This window comes from Prionailurus bengalensis, chromosome A2, assembly GCF_016509475.1.
Source record: "Prionailurus bengalensis isolate Pbe53 chromosome A2, Fcat_Pben_1.1_paternal_pri, whole genome shotgun sequence".
In the NCBI taxonomy this organism is placed as follows: domain Eukaryota; kingdom Metazoa; phylum Chordata; class Mammalia; order Carnivora; family Felidae; genus Prionailurus; species Prionailurus bengalensis.
This window is the reverse complement of record NC_057348.1, coordinates 4,774,703-4,790,382: the sequence shown is the minus strand read 5'-3', so window position 1 is coordinate 4,790,382 and position 15,680 is coordinate 4,774,703. Positions and strand designations below refer to the sequence as shown.

Sequence of the window (15,680 nt, the reverse complement as noted above, 5' to 3'; positions counted from 1 at the left end):
GGATGGTTGCTCTGTGATCCAAGTGGTACCTGCTGGGGCAGCTGGGTCTAGAGAATCCAATTCCGAAGTGACCCCGTCACTCACAGGTCTGTGCCCCGGTCCACTCTCTCTCCTCAGCCCCCTTGCTCCTTTCCAGCCTCTCCCTCCCCACAAGGCACAGCCAAGATTCAGCACATTTATTTACTCAACACACACACACACACACACACACACATATATATATATATATATATATATTTTTTAGGAGAGTACCACAATCGCCCTTTATGTGGTCCCAAGGAAAGAAGAGTCCTGAGGTTTGGGATGGAGGGGGCTGTCACTGGGTAGTTATCCTTTTCTTTACCTTTTTAATGTTTATTTATTGATTTTAAGACAGACAGGGAGAATGCCCGTGCATGATCGGGGGAGGGGCACAGAGAGAGAGAGAGAGAGAGAGAGAGAATCCCAAGCAGACTCCCCAATGTCAGCACAGAGCCCGACGTGGGGCTCGCCCTCATGAACCCTTAGATCATGACCTGAACCGAAACCATGAGCTGAAGAACCACCCAAGCGCCCTGGTAGTTATCTGTTTCTGGACCAAGATTTAGTTGCCTTTTTTATAGTTTTGCTTGCCCTTATGACGGAAAATGATATGGTTTCAGTTGGTTCTCAAAGCCCCATTGAAACAGACATGATGTGGATTACAGGAACTTCATACCTTGTCTCTGCATCGGTACACATCCCTCACATCTGACTTCTTTTGAATCTCATTAAGGGGAGCATGTATCTTAAAAGAATAAATTATTTTACATTTATTTACATTTCACCAATTATTTACATTTATATTTACAATGATTTACATTTTTAGAATGCCATTATATTGGAAATCAATATATTTACCTAGACAGACAATGCTGACCAGAACAAAAAAAAAAATTGTTTTCTGCTACATCTTTGATCATAAATGGGTTTGTGAGTAGTTATCAATAGCAGCATATTCTGAAACTCTTTTTCCCCCCCAAATAAGAAAAAATTCAAAAAGTAAAATTCATCATCAGGGTGATCTCCAAAATAGCAGCTGACTCCTTTCCTCCCTTTTAAACAAGTTTAGATAATCCCAAATAACAGTTTAAGTGATAGTTTCTGTAGAATCAGTGCCTGTGGTCACATCCAAGTACATGATTCTGAGATCAGGAATTAACATTGTTTCCATTTCATAAGATACAATAAACAGTATGCAGCATGCAAATACTTCTGACCAGAAATTTTTAAGCACCAAAATATGGCTTTTTACCTATACAACTAAAAATATTTATAATTCTGATATTTTCCATGGCAAAAACAAGTCAAGTGCATCGTGCCATAGATAACACGAAGAACCAAGAAGCAAACATCATACAAGAGAGAATGGTTGCAGGAAATATTCTAGATGAAAGCATACCAAATGTATTAACTAAGGGCCACCTGTGCCCCACTGCCACGAGGATATTCAAACCTCACTCCATCCCCCACATTCCTAATCACCTTTTCAGGGAGGGAAGCAGAAATGGAGGCAGGCAGCATGAAATGCCTAATGTCCAAATGAGTAACTTTGTTTAAAGGGACTCACCACCACCACCCCCAGCTTTATTGAGGTATAACTGATAAATACAATTGCATATATTTAAAGTGTACAACATGGGGCACCTGGGTGGCTCAGTCAGTTGAGCATCTGACTTCCACTCAGGTCATGTTCTCACGGTTTGCGTGAGTTTGAGCCCCGCATCCGGCTCTGTACTGACAGCTCAGAACCTGGAGCCTGCTTCGGGTTCTGTGTCTCCCTCTCCCTCTGCCCCTTCCCCACTGGCGCTCGCTCTCTCTCTCTCTCTCAAAAATAAAAAAAATATAAAAATATAATAAAATAAAGTGTAAAACGTGATGAGTTGACATAACTATACATTGTGAAAGAATTACCACAATAAAGTCAGTTAACAATAAAGTCATTATACGTAGTTACCTTTTTGTGATGTGTGGTTAGAAGGCTTAAAATTTACTCTCAACAAATTTCAATTATACAATAAAGTATAGTTACCGTGCTGTACATCAGATCCACAGAACTTGTTCATCCTTCTTTTTAAGTTTATTTATTTTGAGGGGGTGAGGGACAAAGAGAGAGACAAAACCCCAAGCAGGTTCTGTACCATCGGTGCAGAGCCTGATGCAGGGCTCAAACTCACAAGCCATGAGATCACGACCTGAGCTAAAACCAAGAATCATACGCTTAACCCACTGAGCCACCCAGGTGTCCGAACTTGTTCATCTTTAAGGGAAAGTTTGTACCCTTTGGCCAATATCTCCCCATTTTCTCCACCCTCCAGACCCTGGTAACCATGGTCCTACTCTGTTACTATAAATTTGACCTTTCTTTTCCTGATTCTACTTATAAGTAATATCATACAGTATTTGTCTTTCTCTGTCTGGTTTATTTTACTTCAGGTTCATGCACATTGTAGTAAATGGCAGGATTTCTACTGTTTTATGGCTCAACAATACTAATATATAAAACTATAGGAGCGCCTGAGTGGCTCAGTTGGTTAAGCATCTGAATCCGACTCAGATCATGATCTCACGGTTCATGCGCTTGAGCCCCACATCTGGCTCTGTGCTGACAGCTCAGAGCCTAGCGCCTGCTTCAGATTCTGTCTCCCTCTCTCTCTCTCTGTCCCTCCCACCACCTCAAAAATAAATAAACATTAACAGAAAACCATCAAAATCCTGCAGGAGAAGACAGGAACAACCTCTTCGACCTCAGCCACAGCAACTTCTTACTTGACACGTCTCCAAAGGCAAGAGAAATAAAAGCAAAAATGAACTATTGGGACCTCATGAAGATAAAAAGCTTCTGCACAGCAAAGGAAACGATCAACAAAACTAAAAGGCAACCGACAGAACAGAAGAAGATATTTGTAAATGACATATTGGGTAAAGGGTTAGTATCCAAAATCTATAAAGAACTTACCAAACTCAACACCTGAAAATCAAATAATCCAGTGAAGAAATGGGCAGAAGACATGAATAGACACTTCTCCAAAGAAGACATCCAGGTGGCCAACAGACACATGAAAAGATGCTCAACGTCACTCCTCATCAGGGAAATACAAATCAAAACCACATTGAGATACCACCTCACACTGGCCAGAGTGGCTAAAATTAACAACTCAGGAAGTAACAGATGTTATTGAGGATGAGGAGAAAGGGGAACCCTCTTGCACTGTTGGTGGGAATACAAACTGGTGCAGCCACTCTGGAAAAAACAGTATGGAGGTTCCTCAAAAAATTAAAAATAGAAATACCCTACGACCCAGCAATTGTACTACTAGGAATTTATCCAAAGGACACAGGAGTGCTGATTCATAGGGGCACTTGTACCTCAATGTTTATAGCAGCTCTTTCAACAATAGCCAAATTATGGAAAGAGCCCAAATGTCCATCCACTGACGAACAGATAAAGAAGATGTGGTTTATATATACAATGGAATACTACTTGGCAATAAGAAAGAATGAAATCCTGCCATTTACAACAACATGGATGGAACTGGAGGGTATTAATGCTAAGTGAAATAAGTCGGTCAGAGAAAGACAGATATCATATGTTTTCACCCATATGTGGGATTTGAGAAACTTAACAGAAGACCATGGGGGAAGGGAAGGGGAAAAAAATAGTTTCAAACAGAGAGGGAAGCAAACCCGTAAGGCACTCTTAAATACAGAGAACAAACTGAGGGTTGATGGGGAGGTGGGGGAGAGGGAATGGGTGATGGGCATTGAGGAGGGCACTTGTTGGGATGAGCACTGGGTGTTGTATGTAAGTGATGAATCACAGGAATCTACCCCCAAAACCAAGAGCGCACTGTATATAGTGTATGATAGCTAACTTGACAATAAATTATATTTTTAAAAAGAAAAATATGTATGTATATAATATCAATATATTATCAACATAACATATTAATATCCATTTATGAATACTAATTAATCTATAATTGTATCATTCATACATATTAACATATTAATCACATATTTCATTAAATGATATTATATTTATATATTTATAAATATATCCATTTATATATAATATATAAATAATATATACAACATAAATATCATAATATATAATTCCATATATAATAGCATTCTATTTATAATAAAAGAAGTATATATATAACACATTTTCTTTTTTTAATAGTTTCTATTTTATTTATTTTTTATTTTTATTTATTTATTTTTTTTAATTTACATCCAATTAATTAGCATCTAGTGCAACAATGATTTCAGGAGTAGATTCCTTAATGCCCCTGACCCATTTAGCCCATCCCCCCTTCCACAACCCCTCCAGTAACCCTCTGTTTGTTCTCCAGATTTAAGGGTCTCTTATGTTTTGTCCTCCTCCCTGTTTTTATATTATTTTTGCTTCCCTTTCCCTATGTTCATCTGTTTTGTATCTTAAAGTCCTCGTGAGTGAAGTCCTATGATATTTGTCTTTCTCTGACTAATTTTACTTAGCATAATACCCTCTAGTTCCATCCACGTAGTTGCAAATGGCAAGCTTTCATTCTTTTTGATTGCCAAGTAATGCTCCATTGTATATATACACCACATCTTCTTTATCCATTCATCCGTCGATGGATATTTGGGTTCTCTCCATACTTTGGCTATTGTTGACAGTGCTGCTATAAACATTGGGGTGCATGTGTCCCTTCGAAAAAGCATACATGTATCCCTTGGATAAATACCTAGTAGTGCAATTGCTGGGTTGTAGGGTAGTTCTATTTTTAATATTTTGAGGAACCTCCAGACTATTTCCTAGAGTGGCTGCACCAGGTTGCATTTCCACCAACAGTGCAAAAGAGATCCTCTTTCTCCGCATCCTTGCCAACATCTGTTGTTGCCTGAGTTGTTAATGTAACACATTTTCTTTATCCACACATCTAACAGTGAACACTTAGGTGATTTCCACATCTTGCCTATTGTGAGTAATGCTACAATTAACACGAGAGTGCCAATATCTCTTCAAGGCACTGATTTTGTTTTCTTCAGATACATACCCAGAAGTGAGATTGCTGGATCATAAAGTAGTTCTGTTTTTTATTTTTTTGAGAAACCCTATATCATTTACCACAATGGCTGCACCAATTTACATTCCCACCAACAGTGCCTATGGGTTCCCTTTTCTCCGCTTCCTTGCCAACAATTGTTATTTTGGGAGTTTTTTTTATAAAAGCCTTTCTACCAGGTATGAAGTAACATCTATTATGGTTTTGATTTCCATTTCCCTGATGCTGAGTGATGTTGAGCACCTTTTCACGTACCTGTTGGCCATTTGTATCTCTTCTTTGGAAAAGTTTACTTAGGTCCTTTGCCCATTTTTTCTTTGGATTATTTGTTTTTGTTGTTGCTGTGGTTGTTGTTTGTTTGTTTGTTTGTTTGTTTGTTTGCTATAGGGTTGTGTGAGTCCCTTATATATTTTGAAGACTAACTCTTTATCAGATAAATGGCTTGCAAATATTTTCTTCCATTCAGTGGGTTGTCTTTTCACTTGGTTGATGGTTTCCTTTGCTGTGCAGAGAAGTTTTTTGGTTTGGCTTGGTCGTGTTTGTTCATGTTTGTTTTTGTTGTCTTTGCTTTTGAAGTTGGTTCCAAAAAATCATCACCAAGATCTACGTCAAGGAGCTTACTGTTTTCTTCTAGAGGTTTTATGGTTTCAGGTCTTACATTCAAGTCTTTAATCCATTTTGAGTTAATTTTTGTGTGTGGTGTAAGATAGGGGTCTAGTTTCGTTCCTTCTCACATGGCCACCCAGTTGTCCCAAAATCAGTTGTTGAAAAGATGGTTATTTTCCCATCATATACTCTTGCTTCATTTGCCATAAATTAATTGCCCATATGCGCAGGTCTATTTATGGGCTCTCTATTGTGTTCCACTGATTTGTGTCTGCTTTAATGCCAGTACCGTACTGTTTTGATCACTGGTTATGTCCTTGTCCAGCTTTAGTATCCAGGAAATACTGGCCTCATAAAATGAATTTGGGAGAGTTCTCCCCTCTTTTGTTATTTGGAAGAGTTTGAGGGAGGCTGATACTAATTTTTGTTTAAGTGTATGGAAGAATTAACCAGTTAAGCCATCTGGTCCTGGACTTTCGTTTGTTGGGGGACTTTTGATTATTGGTTAAATTTCCTTACTAGTCATTTGTCTGTTCAGATTTTCTATTTCTTCATGATTTAATCTCAGCAGGTTGTAGATTTCTAGGAATTTCTTCTAACTTATCCATTTCTTCTATTTCTTCTAACTTACCCAACTGCTTTGCTACATTCCATAAGTTTGGGTATATAATATTCCCATCTTCATTGGCTCTGTGATGTGTTTTAATTTCCCTTTCGATTTCTTCTTTGCCCCATTGATTGTTCAGGAGTGTATTGATTAATTTCCACATATTCACGAATGTTTCCCTTTCTTTCCTGTTACTGATTTCTGGTTTCATATCACTGTGCTTAGAGAAGATAGTTGATTTGGTTCCAATCTTCTTAAATTTGTTTTGTAGCCTAACATATGATCTATCCCAAGCAGTGTCCCATGTGTACCAAAAGATGTGTATTCAGCTGGTGTTGGATGAAATGTCCTCTATCCTGTTAGGTCTGTTCAGCCTAAAGTACAGTTCAAGTCCAATGTTTCCTTATTGGGTTTTTTGCCTGGCTAATCTACCCACCATTGAAGTGGGGTATTAAAGTCCTCTATTATTATTACATGACTGTTTATGTCTCTCTTCAGATTTTCTGATGTTTGCATAACATATCCTTGTGCTCCAGTGCTGGAGGTACATATATGTTATATCCTCTTGATGAAGTGACTCCTTTATCATTATATAATGAACTTGTCTCTTGTTACAGTTTTTATTTAAAGTCTATTTTGTCTGATAAAAGCGTAGTTGCCCCTGCTGTCTTTTGGCTTCCATTGGTATGGAATGTCTTCCTCTATCCCTTCACTTTGAGCCTTTTCGTGTTCTTAAGGCTGATGTGTGCCTCCTGTAGGCAACATATAGTTGTGTCTTGGGCTTTTTTTTAAATCCATTCATCCACTCAATGTTTTTTTTTTTTTTGTTTTTTGTTTTGTTTTGTTTTGTTTTTTTGAGATGGAGAGAGAGAAACCGTGCAAGCAGGGGAGGGAGCAGAGAAAGAGAGAGAGAATTTCAAGTAGACTCCATGCTCAGTGCAGACCCTAACACAGGGTTCAATGTACCCTGACATGAGCCAAAGTCAAGATTCAGATGCTTGACCGACTGAGCCACCTCAGTGCCCCTCCACTCTATGTCTTTTGATTGGAGAATTTAATCCATTCACAGTTGAAGTAACTACTGGTAGGTAAGGACATCCTATTGCCATCTTATCAATTGTTTTCTGGATGTTTGTAACTCCTTTGTTCCTTTCGTTCTTTCTTGCTGCCCTCCTTTTTGATTTGACGATTTTCCATAGTGATATGCTTTGATTCTTTTCTCTTTATCTTTTTTGTATCTACTGTCAGTTTTTGTTCTGTGGACACGAGGCTTACGTAAAACACCCCATAGTTAAAACAGTCTTTTTAAAGCTGATTACAACTTAATTTCAACCACATAAAATAACTCTACCCTCTTACATCCCCCTCATCATAGTTAAGTTTCTTTGGGTTAATTATTGAAACATTGTGTTTCGTTGGCAGTGTCTCATTTTCTTGATTTTTCATGTTCCTTGAAGTCTTGCATTGCTGTCTTCAGATTTGAAGAATGGCTCGTGTCTTTCAGTCTTTATTGATTGGCTGCAGGAGGGAGATGGCTTCACCAGTCAGCACTACTAGGGATTCTGAGGCTCTCAGACCTTCCCTAGGATGTACCCACTGCACAATTCCTTTTCCCTCTTGGGAGGCATTCTTAAGATTGTAAGACTTCTATGGATCCTATGAAGCCTGACCAAGTGCTGAGAGCCTCCTTTTTGCTTTTCCCCCATGGCGGTGCCCTGAAATGCTCAACTTTGTACGTTTCCTCCTTACCCGCCCATGTTTGCTGATTGCCTAATGTGTCGGGCACTGTTCTCAATACCTGGGATTCATCAGTAAATTTCAAACTTTTGCTATCATGGAGCTCACACTTTGGCAAATCAAAGCTGGGTCTCTGTCATCTGCACCTCATCCTACATACCGGACTCTACCATTTCCCGAAACAGGAAGCCTTCTCTCTGGTTGCTAAAGTTGCATCACTTTATTAAATCCTCCTAATAAGCCATCAAAGTGGTGTGGCAGATGGTGTGTTCCAAAGATGAGTGTCCTAACATCTCCCATTCCAATGGGCCTTTATGAAGTTGGAACTGGCACCTCCAAAGTCATTTTTTCTACCTCCTTAAATTTGGGTGGGCTCTAAGGAAAGAATGGCAGATGACACAAGTGACTCTCAGGTATAGTGTTGAATTGTCCTGGCAGCCTCCATTTCTGCACTCCCTGCCTCTTGGAATCCAGCCACCATGTGAGCCTGCCATGCTGCGAGAAGCCCAAGCCACATAGAAAGGACAAGTGTAGGAGTGCCTTGGTGGCTCAAGTGGTTAATCAAACAACTTCAGCTCAGGTCATGATCTCACGGTTGGTGGATTCAGGGTCCTGTGTCAGACTGTGCCGAGAGCTCAGAGCCTAGAGCCTGCTTTGGATTCTGTGTCTCCCTCTCTCTCTGCCTCTCCCCCGATCTCTCTCTCTCTCTCTCTCTCTCTCAGAAATAAACATTAAAAAATGTTTAAGGAAAGACGAGGGTATGTGCATGGTTTGAGAGTCCCGAGTGAACTTTGACAAGCATCCAGAGGATTCTTAATAACCAACTCACGGTTATTTAAGTCATCTCCAACCAATTGAATCTTCCCAGTTGAGCCATAGGCACTGTAGACAGGAAAATAAGTCATTTCCACTATACCCTGCCATGACTGTTGACTCACTGAAGCCAGGAATATAATAAAATGGTTGTTGTTTTGTGCCACTAACTTTGGGGGATTTATTATGCCGTGTTGGATAGCAAAATAAAACAGGGTCGATGATAAACAGTGAATTGGCCAGAGGTGCTCTTTTTAATGGAATGTCAGGTAAGGAGATGGCTTTGGATCTGAGCACTGAATGGTGACCAAGAATCTACACGGGAAGACCTGGGAGAGGAGACTTCCAGGCAGAAGGAACAGCCAGAGCAAAGGCCCTGAGGCAGGACTGTGCCTGGCGTGCGCAGGAACAGCTAGGAAGCCCACTGTGGCGGGAACAGAAGGGGCAGGTGGACGGTGAGATGCGGGAGGTAACAGGAGCACATTGGGCAGGATCTGATGAGTCAGTGTGAATAGCTGGGGGTTTTGGTTAGTGATTAATAGAAAGCCACTTGAGGTCACTGAAATAGCACCAAATCCCAGTCAGTGCAGCCTACGCTTCTCCACTTCTATCTAGCTCCACAATCCCCATCCTCGCCCAAGCCAACCCTAGAGGCCTCTGCCAGCTTCCCAGCCACGTTCCTCCTTCCAATTTCTACGCCACAATCATAGCTTAAAATCTTCCACTGACTTTATCCTGAAGACAGAAAAATGTCCAATCCCCAAATGTGCACGGGAAGCCTTCATAATTTCTCTAACCTCATTCCCTACCACTGTCTGCCTCACTACTCCCCTCCAACCACACTGGTCCTCTCTGGGGTGCAAACACACCTGGACTGTTCCCACCTCAGGGTCTTTTGCACCTGCTGTGTCCTCTGTCTGGAATGTCTTCCTCCCAGATATCCTTGGGGCTGGATTTTTGTCAGCATTCGAATTTCACCACATGTGCTACCGTCTAAGAGAAGATATCCATGACCACCACTTAAAAATAGACACGCCCCCACCAGGGTTGCCTGGGGTGCTCAGTTGGTTAAGTGTCTGACACTTGGTTTCAGTTCAGGTCATAATCTCACGGCTCATGGGATCAAGGCCGGCGTTGGGCTCTGCACTGACAGCACGGAGCCTGCTTGGGATTCTCTCTCTCCTTCTCTCTGCCCCTCTCCTGTCCACACTCTCTGCCTCTCAAAATAAATAAATAAAAATTTAAAAAATAGACACCCCCCCCATTGTCTAGAACATCTCCCACATATTTCTTTCACAACATTTGTAATGGTTAATTTTGTATGTCAACTTGGCTAAGCCACAGTCCCCGGATATTTGGCCACACATCAGTCTAAATTTTGCTGTGAAGGTATTCTTTTAGAGGACTCATATTTAAATTAGTAGCAGATTTTGGACAAAGCATATTGCCCCCCATAATGTGGTTGGGCTTCATCCAATCAGTTGATGTCCTTCAGGGAAAAAGACTGAAGTTCCCCAGAGGTAGAAGGAATTTTGCCCCAAGAATGCCTTCAGGGCGGCACCTGAGTTGTGTGAGCCATCTCCTCAAAATAAATCTCTCTACACATACATGCTTCTCCCATGGGTTCTGTTTCTCTGCAGAACTCTGACTAATACAGCATTTGTACCATCTTGAATTATTATACTTAGGGGTTATTTATAAGGGAGATGAGCAGTATTTTCTGTAAAGGTCCAGACAATAAATATTTTAGGTTTCATGGGCCATATGGCCTCCGTCACACTGTGCAACTCCACTGCTGGGCCATGAGAGCAACTATTCACGATACATAAACAAATGCTCATTCATGGCCATGTTCCAATAAGGCTTCACTTGCAGAAACAGGTGCTGCCAACCCCTGATCTAGAATATAAGCAGAACCCCAGTCTCTCTTCCTTACCCTGTGTCCCCAGTACCTAGAAACATGCTGACAGATTAAAAACCTCCAGTAAATATTTGTTGAGTAAATAAATGAGCGAATGAAAAGGTGTTGTCCCATCTCACTCTGGTAAGTCTTAACAGCCTAACTTTAATCAGCAACAATGTGTAATCTTTAAGCTTTAATATCTCCCTGAAAGATTGATAATGGAGGGTTTTACTCGATCTGAGGGAGTGTTCTTATAGATTTTATTAGTCATGTATTTAAATATCAAACCAAAAATTTGTTAAAGCCTTTCTAGGGAAATGATTTAGACTAACTCTGGAGTCTTTTGTTTGTTCTCTTAGCTCTGAATCTTTAGGTGTTGGTTCTTTTCTGCTGATGTGGAGTTCGGGGTATGTCTCTCATAGCGTTGATTTTTTTGGTCTCATGCCCCGTGATTCTTAGTTGTCTGTTCAGCTTTGAGTTTGAAAATTACAATTCTCCTGGGGCACCTGTGGTCTCAGACAGCGGAGCATTACAACTCTTGATCTCAGGGTGTCATAAGTTTTGAGTCCTGCGTTGGGAATAGAGACTACTTAAAAATAAATAAATAAATAAATAAATAAACTTTAAAAAAAAAAACCAATTCTCTTGCCTGTTCTATTTGCTATAACTTGACTCAGGAGAGGAGTGATAAGTTACATCCACTGATGTAGCCTAAGGATAAATTATATCATTGGGTTTGCTCAGTATGTGGATCAGAAGAGAAGGTAGGGCTAACCCAGCTAGTTTCCATGTGTGTCTTTCTTTCTTTCTTCTTTCTTTCTTTCCTTCTTTCTTTCTCTTTCCTTCCTTCCTTTCTTCCTCCTTTCTTCTTCCTTTCTTTCTTCCTTCCTTCTTTCTCTCTTTCCTTCCTTTCTTCTTCTTTCTTCCTCCCTTCTTTCTTTCTCTTTCTTTCTCTCTTTCTTTCCTTCTTTCTCTTTCCTTCCTTCCTTTCTTCTTCTTTCTTTCTTCTTCCTTCTTTCCCTCCTTCCTTCCTTCCTTCCTTCCTTCCTTCCTTCTTTCTCCTTTCTTTTTCTCTTTCTCTTTCTTGAGTATAGTTGACACCCAATGTTACACTAGTTTCAGATGCACAACATAGTGATGCAATAAGTCTGTGTCTTACACTTTGCTCAGCACAAGTGCAGCCACCCCCTGTCAGCATGCAATGCTATCACAACAACATCGACAATATTCTTTATGCTGTGCTTTTCATCCCCACAATTTATTCATTCCATAACTGGAAATCTCTATCTCCCACTCCTCTTCCTCCATTTTGTCCGATCCCCTCACCCTCTTGTGTTTCTTTCTAAGTAATCACCTTGATAAATACCCCAAAACTTCCTCCTATTTCTTGAATCCACTCACACCACATTTGGAATTTCCTAGAACTGCCCCAGCCTTTGGGGTTTTGGTTTCCTCTGGGTTCGTTTCTTAATAATCTTGTTCTTGTCTGACTCATCTTAAATAAATACTTCCAGTTTATATTCTTGTATAGGGGCTGGGGGGGAGCGAATGGTGAAGAAAATGGGACAAAATGTTAACAACGGATGCATCTGGATGAAGGGTATGTGGTTGTTCTTTCTACCCTTTTTATTCATGTAACTTTTCTTGAAATCTGAAATTATTCCCAAACACTCTTTCTTCTATTATGGAAAGCTTCTCGAATTTGCACATCACCCTTACGCAGGTTGCATGCCAGTCTTCTCTGTAATCCTTCCAGTTTTAGTGTCTATGCTGCCAAAGTGAGCTCCAAATACTTACTCCTTTAAATTTTTTAATGTTTATTTACTTTTGAGACAGAGAGAGACAGAGCATGAGCAGGGGAGGGGCAGAGAGAGAAGGAGCCACAGAATCCAAAGCAGGCTCCAGGCTCTGAGCTGTCAGCACAGAGCCCAACGCGGGGCTCAAACCCACAAACCGTGAGATCATGACCTGAGCTAAAGTCAGGCACTTAACCGATTGAGCCACCCAGGCGCCCCAAAAACTTACTTCTTTAAAAGAAGTTGCCTGTAGAGGCCATCTCAAAGTCTTAGCTTGTCACTAATTTCTCAAGCCACTCTGATGCAACTTGATTCATTCATTTATGCCCCTGAGAAGAGTTAACCACTCATGAATTTGATGATTCAAACTCTGGAGGATATTTTTGGTTCTCATCTTAACGGACTTTTTGCACTATCAGATATCATTGAGCACAACTTCCTCCTTTGAAGCACATTCCTTGGGATCTTGACTTTCCTCTTTCTTGTCTGGCTGCTCCTCTCGCAGACTTTTGTGCACATCTGACCACCTACTGAACCATTACATATTGAAGTTGCCCAGTGCTTGATCTAAGACCCTCTTTTCTGTTACCGCTTCACTTGTTATTCTAAGACATCTCATCCTTGCCCCGAACATCCTTCATATAAATATACCAACCACCCTTAAATCTCCATCCTAGCCAAAGAGCTTGCATAGCCGCAGAACCAACTTAATATTCGCACATGGCCACCTCAGAGGCACGTGGAAATTCCACTCATCCCAAAGTGACCTATGAGTTTCCAGGGTCCCCAAATCCCTAAATACCTCTTAGTTGCACGAGCCACAAGTCTTGGCTTCTCTTCCTCCTCCCTCTCGCCCATATTCAAAGCTTTGGCAACTCCTGTTCCTTTCTGTCTCTCTCTTATATGCACACACTCCCTCTCCATCTTCAGACCTAACACTCCATCCCAAACCTCCTGCTCTCTCTCGGCCGAGTAATCCCATGGGCCTCCTTGCCTCTACTCTCTGCTTTTCATTGTAATTTGACATCCCTGCCACAGAGATCTAGTCAAAAAGCTAATCTGACCTCTTGTATTCCTAACACTCCATTATGCTCAGGATAAAACTGGCTGGCATCCTCGAGCTGGTATGGTCTAATCCCTTCCCCTCGTTTCACACTGTTGTGGTCACTCTCCTACCTCTGGCTTTTGTATACGCTGCCCTGCCCACCTGGAACTCACTTCCCCAAACCTTCTCTTTGCCTGATGCACCTGGGACCTTTGATATCGTCTCTCTGTGACCCAACTGATAATAGCTTCCATATTTTGAGTGAAGTACAAGGCACTATGCTATTAAACCCATTCGCTGACTGGATGCTCCCAAATGCCCATGAGACACAAAATGTTTTCCAATTTTACAGTTGAAGACACACTAGGCACAGAGAGGTCAATGCACTTGCACAAGGGTGCACAGCTTAGCTAGCACTGGCAGAATGAGGGCTTGAACTCAGCTCTGTGTGAGTCTAAAAATGCACACTCTGTATGACCCAGCAATTCCACTTCCTGGTATATATCCAAGAGAGTTGAAATCAGGATTCCCCAAGAAATATCTACACTCTCATGTTCTCTGAAGCATCATTCACAATGGCCAAGATCTGGGAACAACCTAAATGACTTCTGACAGATAATGAAAATGTGGTGTAGCCATATCATGGGATACCACTCAGCCCTAAAAGAGAAGGAGGGGCACCTGGGTGGCTCCACTGGCTAAGCATCTGACTTGGGCTCAGGTCATGATCTCATCGTTTGTGGGTACAAGTCCCGTGTCGGGCTCTGCGCTGAACTGACAGCTCGGAGCCTGGAGCCTGCTTCGGATTCTGTGTCTCCCTCTCTCTCTGCCCCCCCATACTCGCGCTCTATCTCTCAAAAAAAAAAAAAGTTAACAATTTTTTAAAAAGAAAAGGAAACCCTGCCCCTTGCAGCAACACAGATGAACCTGGAAGACATTATACTAAGTGAAGTAAGACAGACACAGACTGTAAGACAAATACCGAAGATTTTCTTGGTATGTGGTAACTAAAGTCGTCAGATTCGTAGAAATCTGACCCCAGGGGCAACCGGGTAATTGTTCACATTCAGTGGGGGCAGAGGGTCTGTAATGCAAGATGAAGATGTTCTAGACTTCCCCTGTACAATGTTATGCCTGTAGCTGACAAGGGGGGGTGTTGTGCACTTCTGATATTGTTAACAGGGTAGCTCTCACGTTAAGTATTCTGAACATCATTTTCAAAAATGCTCTGTGACACATCTCTGCTCCTTCCTCACCATACTGCTCCCAGCACGCACACACACACACACACACACACGGGAAGCTGCTGCAAGGCTTCAGGCTTTCCACTCAGCTTCCATCACTGGAAATTCATCCCACAACGCTGCTGGTGGGGAGGTGGGAGGGTGCAGGGTCTCTGCTCAGTGTCTTCAGACCCACACCCATCCTGGGTAGCAGAGGGTCAGAGACTGAGGGAAGCAAGAGGGGGGTGAGAAGAGCCTTGACTCTTCTCAGAGAGGTTGGAAACTGCACTTGAAAAGTCTGAGAACCCTCAGCCAGGAAACCCTCCTCCAAAGGGTCCTGCCCCTGGGATGGTGTGGGTGGGCCATCACCACTTTGTACGTCCCACCTCTTGCAAAGGGTCTGGATTTACATCCCACTCTCTCATACAACTCCACAATCCCTGATCCCAAACCCTAGAAGTCAAATATGTTTTGGAATCCAGTATTTACACTGGTAATAGACAGATAGATAGATAGAAAGAGATATAGACAGATATCTAGATATCTATCTCTATATATCTGACCTCACCCCCAACACAGGGCTTGCAAACTCTAGTAAATTCCTAAAATAAAACACTAGCAGCATCTTTGTTCTATGAGGTGACACCGGGGGGGTGGGGGAAGGGGACTCTGATGACTCCTCGCTGGTGGCTGAGAATTGCTTATTGGTGTCAGGAAAAGCCTCCACAGATTTGGTGGCCAGAAGAATCAGCAGTGGTTCTGTGTGAGTAATAAAGCAGACTTGTACCATATATATCACATCATATTAAAGGGGACTCATACAGTATATATTATACATATGTTACCACCACATACCACAGGCTTCTGGAAGAGCACCC

The 15,680-nt window shown here is 41.6% G+C and overlaps 1 non-coding gene across 1 annotated transcript; it reads right to left on the bottom strand.

Annotated features, from left to right (window-relative positions):
- Positions 1 to 12,416: 12,416 nt before the first annotated feature.
- LOC122488826 lies at positions 12,417 to 12,524 on the bottom strand. The gene has a single exon (XR_006298745.1). It is a non-coding gene; the product is annotated as a U6 spliceosomal RNA (small nuclear RNA).
- Between the last annotated feature and the right edge of the window lie 3,156 nt (positions 12,525 to 15,680).